The 14268-nt window shown below is 36.3% G+C and overlaps 1 protein-coding gene across 1 annotated transcript in view; it reads left to right on the plus strand.

Moving 5' to 3' along the window:
* The window catches only part of GUCY1A2 (guanylate cyclase 1 soluble subunit alpha 2), a gene marked incomplete at both ends in the record, with an annotated part of 320738 nt that overhangs the window by 61912 nt on the left and 244558 nt on the right, over positions 1-14268 (plus strand). The gene's annotated exons all lie outside the window — the stretch shown is intronic.

A 14268-nucleotide genomic window follows, 5' to 3' on the forward strand; every position in this document is an offset into this window, starting at 1 on the left:
TCTTTTGCTTGATACTCTCTCTGTTGGGCATGCCATTCCACTGGAGGGAGTGCTGAATGACAGCACACAGGGTGGAATGAGTGAGGTCTGTGTGCACATTGAAACTAGCTTGAATTGAGAAAAGATTCTTGTCTCAGTCAGCATTCTCACTACTGTAATCCCAAACAACTGACCACATGATTTAGAAAAAGGGGGACTTATTTGCTCACAGATTTTGGAGATTTGGAAGTTCAGTCCATGTTAGGCTGGTTCTGCAGAACTCAGGGCAAGATTTCAGGAAGCAGAGATATTCCATGTCCAAATTCATATCCTCCTTCCTGCCCTCATATTGAAGAGTTTGGATTTTTACTAATGTCTTCTATTCTCTGGCATACCTTTCCTTGAATTTGTGGTATGTTTCCTGGTGAGATAATTACAAACTTGGCTAATTGTAGTCTGGTTAATTCTAAATGCTTTTATTGGCAGTATTTTATTCTCTTTTAATTCTCCATTTTAGTTGCTTCTGTGCTAGAATTTTCATAAAAGAGGCTCTGACACCCACTTACATGTACAATCAGTGACTACCACCTTTACTTTTTCTTTTAAGGCATATGATTTAAGAACTTAAAGATAAGGGATTATAGGTATCCAGTCTATATCTTTTTTAAAATTTCTGAATTAATGAGGCTTCTTGAATTTAAGTTAAAATCTAAGGCAACATGAATTTCTATTTACTTATTCAACAAATATTTATTATATCATGGCTTCTGGTACTATGTGGGGACTAACTTACTTTTAATCAATTATACACTACTCTTTTCTTTTTCTCTCTGAACTTCTAAAACATCTTATTCTTAATCTTGGGTAAAATATGCAATCAATCAATGCAGAAAGTAATCTGTCCCAATTTCTTATTATCCTGGTAAATTATCTTACTATTAGATTTATGACTATATAAGTAAAATTTAAAAGCCTTAATAGATTAAAAACCTTCACATCTTTGCCTTAGTAATGACCTATAACTGATATTTTTAAAGAAATAATTTAAAACAGTCAGAAGAAACATCAAATAATGACTTGGTGATATTTTTGGAATATTTTTATACTGACAAAATATTGGCAAAAACCAACAGAGCCAGTGATAAAAAGTAATCAATTAAACATGACAGCTCTGTTCTGAAGCATGATGAAAAGATGTTTAAGTGAGAACAATGTGGAAAGGATTGTGCTGCAGCATAGGAAACTGTTTATAATGTTGTCATAGTTCTGACTCCCCAGAAAATAGACTCTGAGATAGAGATTCATACTAAGAAATCTATACAACTATGTCCTCAGAATCAAAGATCCAATCAGGAAAAGCTTCAGGGTTTAAAATACCCCTTTGTGTTTCAAGGCCTGAGAATGGTCCTGTGGCTATCAGCTGGCTGTCTGAGTCATCCTTTTAGTCATGAAAAGTAGGACATGTTTGTACTTGAATGATTTTACCAGGATGTGGAAAAAAGGTAGATGTGCAGAGAGAGAAGTTAAATTGCTATCTGCTGGTGCTATCACAGCAAAGGTCCAAGTGAACCTTTTCAGAATTTGCCACCCTCAACTAAAGCAAGACTACTACTTTGGGGAAGGGTCAGGGAGCCTTCTTCAGCCAAAGACAGTCTTAGAACAAGACTCAGGTGAGGGCCAACAGCTACACTCACTCACCAGAATCTTTAGTACACAAAAAGATAAAAGCTAAACAGAATGTTCGTGTACATTATGAATCCAACTATGTAAAAATACATAAAAATATGTAAAAAACAGAAAGAGAGCACAGAAAAATAATCAAAGGTATGCTGCGGAAGTGGAAGAACTCACAAGAACATTACCCTTTCACTAAATAAACAATGACACCAGATTATATTTCCTTTGCAACAATGGAAGTATTCATGTATCTATCATCTCCTTTTCCAATTTTAAAAGATGGGCTTTTATGTTAATTTTTACACATCTGACGATTTACTTATGTATTCTTTTTGTGGAATTTGACAAGAGTGTGGTAATAAAAATGGCTCACTGTTCTGTCAGATCTATTTGAGATTGTAATAAATGTGAACAGTTGCTTTGCTTAGGATGCTAACTAACAATTGTTGAGGTGGCATCATATAGGATGCCAAAAAGGCAGTGGTTAGGAGTCTGACCCCTACCCAGGCCATTTGTGTTCATTTTCACAGCTCTTATTTGCTTTCTTACCCAGCCCAGCATCTTATATATGGATGACCAAAAACAGAGTTGAGCATGAAAATTGTGAATGGCGTAGGACAAATAAATTAAATAAAACACTGGAAAGTAGTTTGAAATGTACATTCCAGTGAGAAGATATACAGATATCTATTTTTCCAAGTTAAAGCACATATGTACCAAAGACTATAGCCCTGTTATAGAACTTTTCATGATAGCTTTCCTTATCTGAAATGGATTCTCTATATCTCTATTGCTTTCTTGTTTTATTTGAAAGCATAACTTACGTTCTCACAAATCACACATACGTGTGTTTTTTTCTAACATATCCTTGCTATGTCTATTTTAAACAATTCTTTGTTGTTACCTTTAATGCATTTTGAAGTAGTTATTTGAAAATAATGAGAAGACAAAGGAGTACACGAGTCCATTTTCAGGTACTTTAAGGGACTTCTGTGAAGATATCAGGTAGATTTGTTTAAATCACTACAGAAGATATAACAGAACTAGTTATAGAAATCAATTTCACCTCAAAATGGAAGGGATTTTATAATCCAGAGATACTCAGAATTGGAAGAGCAGCCTTCATAAGCTGTCCGCAACTCGTGGTATTTAAGTAGGGGAAAGGCAACTGTGTAAGAGGACCACTGTCTTTTGAGGGAGGTTTGTCTGGAAAGTTTGTGAAGTCCCAATGCTCTTGATGGTTTCATGCATTGATAGAATGCAAAATAGGGTATTGCCAAATTACTTTTCAAGAAAGCACATACATAGTCATGTGCTTGCATCCACTAAAACCATCAGTATTAGAATTGCTTGTTTGTGAATGCTTTGAAATGCTATCAAATATATATTTGGTGGTACTGGGGTTCCTGGAAACCCTTCTACCTCCGGGCTACACTCCAAGACCTGTTTTATATTTTTATTTGGAAACAGGGTCTCTTAAGCCAGCGAGGCTGGCTTCAAACCCGCACGATCCTCTTGTCTCTGCCTTCCAAGTGTGGGGGTTACAAACATGCGCCACCACTCCTGGCTGAAGTGCTATCAAATATTAACAGGTCCATTGCTGACTCATGTGAATGCATTTATTTCTTTTATATCTCATGGCGTTTGGCTAATGAAATATATACTTGAAGATTTTGGCCAAGTATTCTGTACCTATTTCTTTTTTTATGATTTTTTTTTATTGGTGCATTGTAGTCATACATCTTAATGGAGTACATACATGCACACGTCACTCAATTACCAATTACCCAATTCCCACCCCATTCCCTCCCTCCTTCTCATGTTGGCCTAGTAATTGATATGTTTGTTAATGTACATAATGCGCATTAGGAAATTTCCTTCTTGCCCCCTCCCATCCTTCTCAGTTAGGTCACTTTATTTGCTTGCCTATAGTTTCTTCTTCTTCATCCAGAGTTCTTCATATGACCCATAACTCTCTAGCTTCCACATATTAGGGAAAGCATCCAATTTCTTATGTTTTTGTGACTGACTAATCTCACTTAGCAAATGTTTTCCAGTTCCATCCATTTCCTTGTAAATGATGTAAATTTGTTCTTCTTTATGGCTGAGTAAAATTCCATTGTGTACATATCCCATAGTTTTGTAGTCCATTCATTTGTTGATGGATATCTGGGCTGGTTCCAGAGTTTGGCAATTGTGAATTGTGAGGCTACGGACATAGATGTGCATGCATTAGTTTGGTAGTTTGGTTTCCATTCTTTTGGGTAGATACCCAGAAGTAGTATTGCTGGATAATATGGTAGGTTCATTCCCATTCTTCTGAGGATCCTCCATATCGTTTTCCAAAGTGGTTGTACTAATTTGTAATTCCACCCACCAACAATGCATTCAAGTTTCTGTCTCTCAACATCCTCGCCAGCAATTGTTGTTTGTGTTTTGAATGATGGCCATTCTAGTTGGAGTTAGGTGAAATCTCAGGGTAGTTTTGATTTTAATTTCTCTGATTGCTAATGATGTTGAACATTTTTTCATACATTTATTGGCCATTTAAATTTCATCTTTTGTTAATTGTTTAGTTCTCTTGCACATTTTTTGACTGGGTTACTTCTTAGTGCTGAGTTTCTTGACTTCTCTGCATATTCTAGATATTAGTCCTCTATAGCAGGAATAGTTGGTAAAAATTTTCTCCAATTGAGGTTCTTGATAGTTTTCTTTGCTGTACAGAAGCTCTTCAGTTTAATGAAATCCCACATATTGATCCACCTTTTAGTTTCTTCTGCCTTTGGAGTCTTGTTGAGAAAGTTTTTACCTGTACCTATGTGTGGCAGTGTTGGATCTATTCCCTCTAAAGGGAGCTTCAAGGACTCTGGTCTAATTGCCAAGTCTTTGATCCATCTTGAATTGACTCTTGTACAGGGTGAACAAGTGGGATTGATTTCCATTTTTCTGCATATGGTTAACCAGTTTTACCAACATTATTTGTTGAAGAGGCTATCTTTTTTTCCAGTGTATGTTTTTGGCCTTTTTGTAAAAAATAAATTGGCTATAAGTGTGCAGATTTCTTTCTTAGTCTTCTATTCTGCTTCATTAGTCTATGCATTTGTTTTTGTGCTAGTACCATGCTACTTTTATTGCTATAGCTCTGTATTATAGTTTTAAAGTCAGGTATTGCAATTCTTTCTGCATGGTTTTTGTTACTGAGAACTACTTTGGCTATTCTTTCTTTCTTTCTTTTTTTTTTTTTGTTGTTGTTCCAAATGATTTTAAGGACTGACTTTTCTATGTCTGTGAGGAATGACCTTGGTAATTTAATGGTTTGAATCTGTAGATCACTTTTGAAGAATGAATAACCTTAACCAAGTAGGTAAAAGACCTCTACAAAGAAAATTATAAAACATTAAAAAAAGAAATCAAAGAAGACCTCAGAAGATGGAAAGATATTTCATGTTCTTGGATAGGCAGAATAAAATTTTACCTATTTCAATAGAGAAATTACAAAAAAATCAAATTTGTACTGTTTTATTTCTTTACTACAGCAGAAGTTTAATCCCAAAAGCAATGCTCTCATACAGAGTGGACAATGGCTTAGTTTCCAAGACTTGGTTGGAGAATATGAGGATGGTGAATCACAACTCAGAGATTTTAGAAGGCATACCAATCAAAGAAGCATTAGCAGTGATTACTAGCTCTGAGCAAGCCCTCTGATAATCCATTGGTGTGGAAATTATGTTCTCCTGCTGTACCTACAGTACCTTCCAATTTGAACAGGGCATCATCAGCAGAAGCCAGAATCTATGTTTTCACCTAGCAATTTTCTCTCCCACCTTCTCAACCAGTAACCTACCACCTTCTCTGGTAAAAGTGCTGGCATGGGAAATGATGAAAATGTTTAACTGCAGGGAGATTCCAGAGCCTGTGAGCTACTGTCATATTTTCACAATTGGGCAGATTGCATTTAAGAAACAGGAGCTGGGTGTGGGAGCAGAGCTGAGACAGGTGTTTCTGAGGCAGGTGGGCCTGCAGCATGTCTTGGTAGTTAGCTTATATCTGTGAGTTCTTTGACTGTGCTGCACATTGGTGCTAGGCTTCTGCCTTGGTGTCTTCTATAGCAATATGCCAGAGTACTAGGGAAGAACGGTTGGGCAATGTGATGAACTTTTTTTTTTATTACTTAAGATAGCCAATGTCTGATATAGCAAGCATAGCACAGAGCCTGATAAAGTTGCCTGATTTTGTATGTGCTGCCCCGAGTCTATTCATCTGTTAGTACTCTGTATCTGTGACTAATTCTTGTTGAAGGAGTAAAAATTATTTGTCAAATAATAAGCATTCACATCTACCAAATCACTAAATCAGCCATTTGGCATAAGTTGAATATTATGGTTTGGAAATAAAATGGCCACCAGAAAAGTTCACATGTTACACAAGGCAACCATATGCAGAGATAGAAAATGGCTGGAGGGACTGGATCACTGGAGTTGTGGCCTTAAGAACTGTATTTGTCCCTGCCTACCTTCTTCTTCCTCCTCCTCCTCCTTTCTCCTCCTCCTCCTCCTCCTCCTCCTCCTCCTCCTCCTCCTCCTCCTCCTCCTTCTTCTTCTTCTTCTTCTTCTTCTTCTTCTTTTCTCTCTCTCTCTCTCTCTCTCTCTCTCTCTCTCTCTCTCTCTCTCTCTCTCTCTCTGCTTCTGGATATGATGAACTGAGCACAGCTTTTACCTGCCACCTTAATTTCTGCCTTAGAGCCAGCAGACCATGGACTGACCTCTGAAACTATGAACCTCAAATAAACCTTTCTTTGGCTAAGTTGTGCCTGTCAGGAATTTTGAATTTTGGTCACAGTTATGAAAATGCTAAACAAATCACTGGTTATTTTGATTTGTATTTCTCTGATTGCTAATGATGTTCAACATTTTTCCATATATTTATTGGCCATTTGAGTTTCTTCTTTTGTGAAAATCAAATGCTCTCCTTAATATGTGGAAGCTAGGAAGAAAAAAGGTCATAGGAGGAACTTTAGATGAAGAAGGAGAAACCATAGATGAGCAAATAAGGCGACCTGAGGGGCATGGGATAGGGAAAAGGAAAATTCTATAATGCACTGATTATTTCTTTTATATATTTATTCAAATATTTTGCTATAGACAAGGCCATGGATTAAGATAATGGTCTTCATTTCTCAAAAGCTTCCTGGTAAGTCTAGTTAATTCTTACGTATTCTTTAGATGTAGTATCAAGTTTCTTTCTTTCTTTTTGTTGTACTGAAAATCAAACTCAGGGGAATTCTATCTCTATGCTATGCCCCCAGCCCTTTTCATTTTTTGTTTGAAATAGGGTCTCCGCTAAGTTGCTGAAAATTGCTAAATTTCTGAGGCTGGCCTCAAATCTTGGCCTCAAACCTGCCATCCTTCTGTTTCAGCCTCCTAAATACTGGAATTACAAGCATGTGCTACTACACCCAGATAGGGATATCAATTGTTAAAGGAAGTTTTCTTTCACCCAGTAGACTACATGGTTCCTCTATCATATGCTCTGGAATCATTCTGCCTCTTATCATCGTAACTTCAGATTGTCACACGTATTTATTGGTACTGTTTTTGGATTATGTGTACAATTACTGGATTTTTTTGTTGCACAGTTTAATGAGGTTAAAGCTCATTTCTATTCTGATCATCCTTGTAGCTTCACTGCTCACTGGTAGACTGATATAGAGAAATGTTTTTTGTTTTTGAAGAAAAGAATAAATAAATGATGAACAGGACATAAGAAACAAGCGGCTATTATGTAATTAAGGCTAGGATGTGAGTAATCACAAGGCACTTCGGAAGTCCAAAAGTACAGGCATCTATCTTAGTCTTGAAATGTCAAGGAAAGTATTCTGGAAAAATGTATATGTAAAAAAATGCAAGATGAGGGTCAGCATATAACTAAACGGGGTAGATAGGAGAATAAAATTATAGTTAAAACAAAACAAAAAAACAGCATATAAAGATGCCTGTAAATGAAAGAGAGACTGCTGAGATGTTTAGGAATCTCCAAATGGTTCATGATGGCTGATACAGAGATAGGAAATGTAAGAAACAAGGGAATTGAAAGAGATTAGAATGGACCGATGTGTATCGAGTAAAGACTGAATCAGGTCCTTCTGTGTTGGGACCTTCTTTTGGCATGGAATGAGTGGTTATTGGAATGCTTTAGATTGAGTAATAATTATAATATTTATGATTTATAAAGGGCATACTGAAAATGGATTAGAGAAAAATTGGAGAAAACAGAAAATCCAGCTAGGAGGCTGATGAAATAATTCTGTACTGTTGATCATGGTGGCTCAAAACAGAATGGAAGTATTTAGGAGAGAGAAGCTGGCAGAATCATGGGCGATCACCATGCACATTAGCAGAACACACATACGTATACATACACCATCATATTTTTAAAATTAATGCATTGTGATCATACATCACGATGAAATTCAGAATGATAATACATACATAAACACAGCAATTAGCTTTCTCCCAACTTCCACTCCTCTCCTTCACCCTTCCTGTAAAAGAATTATATTTTGTTCATTATTCTGACAACTTTTACTTCATTTTATATAGTACAAAATCAATTTTTGTATGTTTGTTTTTCTGGTTAAGGCATATATAAACTCTCTTAGATTTTCTTATAAAATATTGATTTGTTTGTATTTTGCATTGTAAGCTTTTATTTGATATGGAATTTGATTTTGTTTGAGGAATGAGATGGGATTTAATTTAATTACTTTCCAGATGGCTAGTGCTATTTATTAAATAAGCCATTCTTTTCCCATTGAATTACAATACTATTTTGTAATATATTGCAACTTCTCATACACACAGATTTATTTCAGCAGAAAGGTACAATTTTACTTTTCTTTCTAACATGTATACTGTTTTATTTTCATATCTGACAGCACTTGCCAGAATCTTCAAGATTATGTTGAATAGCCATGATAACATCAGATACACTCATCTTATTTCTGAATTTAGTTAAAATGTTTTTAGTGTTTTAACAGTTAGAATAAACTTTGCTTCTGGTTTTAGAAAGCAGATTCTATTATATTTGAGCAGCTTATACATTATTTTACTAAATATTTTTATTAAGGTTGTTGAATCTCAGACTTTTCAGAATCTATTGATAGGATCTTTTATTATTTGATTTTATGAATGTTTGATTTTATTTTTTGTTGATAGATTTTTTTTACTGTTTAAATAATTTTTCATTTCTGATATAGACATTGCTTGGATGTGATAGTTAATGCTTTACAAATTGGTAGATTCTATCTCATACTATTTTGGGAATAGGAGTACTATTCATAAGAGAAATTGTGATTGGTATGTACTACATAGGATATTGACCAGTTTTATGGGGGCTTAATATATCAGTAGTTAATTTTTTTCTATAGCCTGAAAATATTTAGATAACTTTGGAATTATTTATTTATTTTGTCTTCATTGACAGTCAGAACTAGATTATCTATTTCTTCCTGGTAAATTTTATTTATATTTTACCAGTTATCTATTCCCATTCCTTATGGGTTAAACATGAAATATCCTTCAAACCTTGTACTCTGGAGGCAGCCACACTTGGAGGTGGGTCCCTGGAGGGAGCGCAGCCTTGGGCGTCCCTTGCCCTTTCTCCTTTCTCTCTCTGCTCCCTGTCATCATGCCCTAAGGTCCTAGCTTCATCAATATTTTAATTCACCAGCATCCAGCCAATCTTTATTCAGCCAGGCAGGTGATAATACAATGAACAAGACATGCATTTATTCCTCTTTATACTGTGTTTAGGACACAAGAATTAGTCTTAAAAAGACTTCACCTGGATACCTGGCTCTAAATCTCCAGTTATATGACCTTGAACAAATTTCTTGACATTCTTATTTATAAGAATTAAAAATGCCCACATAGAGCACTTAGAACCTGGCATGGTGGCATATGCTGTAATCCCATTACTTGGAAGGCTGTGATAGGAGGATCACAGGTTCAAAGCCCGTCTCAGCAACTTAGTGAGGTATCAGCAACTTAGCAAGACTGTGTTTCCAAATAAAAAATGAAAAGGGCTGGGGGTGTAGTTTGGAGGTAGGATGTCCCTGGGTTTTATCCCTAGCCCCACATACACATAAATACCCACATAGGAATTTCAGTAAGGATTAAATAATCTATGAAAGTACTTATCAAGTTTTTCTACTGTAACTGGCATAGCCTAAGCCAGTACATGACTCTTTTAAAGATGATGCATCATGTCTCTGGCTGATGTCCTTCACTCTGGCCTTGGCAATCTCAAGTCTTGCTCCTGCGATGATGCTGATAAGTCAACTACTCATCTCCCACTCCTGCCGTCAGCCCTTATACAGTCACTACCTGTTCTCCCTGACCATGCTGGGCTCGCACACCTCCTCCCCCATCTATACTCTCTTGCAGTCTATCTGCTGAGGGGCTCTTGTTTCCTTCCCTATTGGCTTTTTGAACACCTGATTTTTTTCAAGCCTCTCTTCAAACATCTCCCTAAGGATAGAGAGAAATTCCTTTTTCTTTACCTTCTTAGATACACCTGTATGCCTCCGTGGTCGCTCCATCACAATGTAATAGGCCTGTGGAAAAGAAAAGAGCATAGTTTTTTTTTTTGGTGGTACTGGGGTTCCTGGAAGCCCGTCTATCTCCGGGCTACACTCCCAGACCTATTTTATTTTTGGAAACAGGGTCTCCTAAACCAGCGCGGCTGGCTTTGAACCTGCGCGATCCTCCTGTCTCTGTCTCCCAAGCGCGGGGATTACAAGCGTGCGCCACCACGCCCGGCGCTTTGGTATTCTTTCATGTGGCACATCTGTAATCTTAAAAGATGGATAATGTTTGTCATACAAACACTTAGATGAATTCTTAGTTTCTACGAAAGAATGCTATTCTTCATGAGCCAGGTATTATGTTTGTATTAAGTATAGGTATATATCAATAGAACAAGATCCTATTCAGAGGTGCGATGGCATAGCCCATCTCATGAAGGAACGGATTTAATTAATTAATTAGTCCTTTGTAGTCATACATCTTAATGGGTTACAAGATGGACTTTTTTTTTAAATTTAGAGCTAAAGAATGTTAGCATTTGGCTATTCTCCTTTAAAAAGAGGTAAATTAATGGTAATTTAAAATTATGACTTTTACTAATTAATAAGAGAAGTTTTATTATCAATTATGCCTTTTGAGGAAATGTACTCTGATAAACCCAAATGTCAAGATGTCATAGACTCTTGCAATAAAAGGAGATGAACATTGTCTATATGTTTCAAGTGATTTACTATAATTAGGGGTTTGTGTCAATTGTAGGCAGAACCTTGGGAGTTAGAACTGAAGCAACTGTTTTTATTGACTTCTTTGTCTGTGCTCTCTGTTTTTTTTTTTTTTTTTTGTGGGTCTGGGGCTGGAACCCAGGGGCATTTGACCTCTGAGCTATACCCCCTGTCCAATTTTTTATTCTTTATTTTGAAACAGGGTCTCACTGAGTTGCGAAGGGCCTCACTAAGTAGCTGAGGCTGTCCACAAACCATGATCCTCCTGTCTCAGCCTCCCGAATGTTGGGATTAGAAGCATGTGCCACCGCTCTGGCTGTTCTCTGATTTTTGAGATAAGGCTTAAAAAACATTTTGACTACTGACTTGTAGTATATTCATAGAAATTAAAGTGTATTTCCCCAGTTTCAATTTTTCAAATTCTTTAAGAAATTCTCCTCTGTATTTCCAATCTTGTAGAATTTAACACTTGTGAACAGAAACACTTTTTGAGTAGATACTCACATATTGTGGTTTATATAGAATTACCACTTATATTATTTGTGGGTAGAAAATTCAAAGCAATTTAATTTTTCTTCAGTGATATGAAAGTCACTTTTGGCTTCCTGATGTACCTTAGTCACATAATTTGCAAACTAACAGTCATTGTCAATACCTTAAAGAGCAGAGGTGAATTTTAAAGCAACAAGGATTTCTAGTCGATAGAGTGGTTTATACAGCCATTTCTATTTTGTTGCCTCTGGTGAACTTATTTATTCATAATGTTTTGGATGATTACTTAAAATTTTGTAATTGGAATAGGACATGAGCTTACTATACCATCTTCAAAATGTTATTCTTCAGTTAATAGCTATAAGGGCATTTTTATCATTATGAGCAATTTTAGTTAGAAGGAATTCTCTCTTTCTTCTGTGCTTATAGACTCCCAAAATATAAATCTTCAAAAATTAGAAGCAATCTATGGAATATTTTCAGTGGTATATAGATTATTGTAGTTCATTCAAGAGAGCTAGATTATGAAACTGTTTACTCTGGTTCTAGTTTTTTTTTTTTTCCAGTACTGGGGTGGAACCCAGGGGCATTCTACCTCTGAGCTATATCCACAGTTTTATTTTTTTAATCCTTTATTTTAAAACAGGGTCTCATTGAGTTGCAAAGAACCTCACTAAGTAGCAGCTGAGGCTGTCCTCAAACTGAGATCCTCCTGTTTTAGAATTCCAAATGCTGGGATTACACATGTGTACCAACAAGCCTGGCTTGTTTTTAGTTTTTATTTATTAATTAATTTTTATTTATTTATTTATTTATTTTGGTGGTATTGGAGGGTGGAACCCAGAGGCTTTCTACCTCTGGGCTATACTCCCAGACCTATTTTCTATTTTATTTGGAAACAGGGTCTCACTAAGTTGCTGAGAGCCTCACTAAGTAGCTGAGGCTGGCTTCGAACCTGTGTGATCCTCCTGTCTCAGCCTCCCAAGCATAGGGATTACAAGTGTGCACCACTATGCCTGGTGATTTAGTTTTTAATAATAATTCGATAATTAGAAAATTTCATAGAAACAAAGAACACTGTTATCAAATGTGGACATAGGTTTGTATATGCTAGAATTTTTTAGTTATGACAGAATGATAGTGATATAAGGATTTGGAATAGAAAGAAATATTAATGAAGGAAGTGAGAATAAATTTTTAGACATATAGTAACCAAACCAGGAGAGTATGGTTTTATAAGCTAAAAGAAATGAGACTCTTAGGAGGAAAATAGTGATCAATAGTGTCAAGTTAAAAGAAAAACAACAAACAAAGTAAGATAAGGCCAAAGCAGTATATGTTAAAGTAGTTCCAACAGAGTAGTTAGTGTTGGAGCCAAATTGCAGTGAACACCATCTATCTTGCGTTTCTACTTCCACACTAGAGAACCAGGCAGATAAATGCTCCTATTATCAACTCTGGCTGGTGTTGTTGTTAGTAAACACAGCATATGTTAAAGAGCAATCTTGTAGTCAGACAATCTAGGATGAGAGGTGGTATTTTTATGATGCTTCATAGGTGACTTACTCAGCTAGCCTTGAGTATCATGCCTATGAAACCTAAATGACTGTGAAGTTTTTCTGAATAAAGGGACCCTTTCTCATTTAAGTTTCTGCTTATTTTCATTTTACATGGACTTGACAGGCATTTTTGTTAAACTGGCCTCTTAACTTAGCTACCACAATTTTTAAACACTATAATAAGCTCTCACAAACGATGTGATGTGTTTTGACTATATTTCTTAAGCAATGTTCTTGACAGTTCCATTGCCTCACTTCTGGATGGGAGGAACATTCGAGCACTGATGAAGGTAGGAACAGCAGAGCCAGCTGCAGTGTCCTTCTGTCTCTTCCCAGTCCTGCCCAACCAGGACTGCCTTATGAGATGGAATAGCCTGGACATGACCATGTAAATATGTAACATGTATGTAGTCATTTCAACCAAGTCAAAGGAGAAGCCGCAGAGATTCTGGGGAAAAGCTGTCTTTAACTTGCAGAATACTGTCTGTGTTGTACTCCTCTTTGGATGATAATTTCCCTCTATTTTCTCTTCAGTCATCCTCAATAGTGGCTCTCAGTAGATCACATGTGATCCTTCTTCTAATGACTCTTCAGTTCATTGTGTGGATTTAATGTTTTATTTAGGTTTATTTTTCATTATAATTCCAATGGTGTAAGGCAGAGTTCCCTTTGCTGGGACATCTAGGAATAATTGTGTCCTTTGAAAACAAAGACCTTGCCTCTGTCTGGTTATATTCCTATTCTCCTTTTGGCTCCTTTCACTTTTGTGGTTGAAAGAATGAACATAATTTTATGTTATGCCATTTTAAATGTCTTTTTCTGTGTCTGTCTTCCCATGCTCCAGCTGACTTGCATGACTTCCCTGAGATGGCTAACACAGGCCCTCCATTCCTGCCTGTTAGCTTCATGCCTTTCACCACTCCTGTACCTTAGATCCCCTCTCTGGTTGATATTTGCCACTTAATGGGTACATTTTGATAAGATATAAGGTGGTACTCTGCATGACATATGGACATAATATAGAGACAACTGGATAGTCTTTAAAACTTTGGAAACCATTAAAGAAAAAAGTTACTTGTGATATTTTTTAGCAAGTGGAGTAAGTAGGGTATCCAAGAGAAAAAATAATTAGCAGTATTTATAAAGTTCATGCGAAAGAAAAAAGTTCATGTTCTATAAGTTAAGGGGGAAAAAGGGATACATTGGAAGAGCATAATAGATTTTTTTCTTGGTGGTACTGGGGTTCCTGCAAGC

This window comes from Muscardinus avellanarius (assembly GCF_963383645.1).
Source record: "Muscardinus avellanarius genome assembly, chromosome: 1".
Classification (NCBI taxonomy): Eukaryota; Metazoa; Chordata; class Mammalia; order Rodentia; family Gliridae; genus Muscardinus; species Muscardinus avellanarius.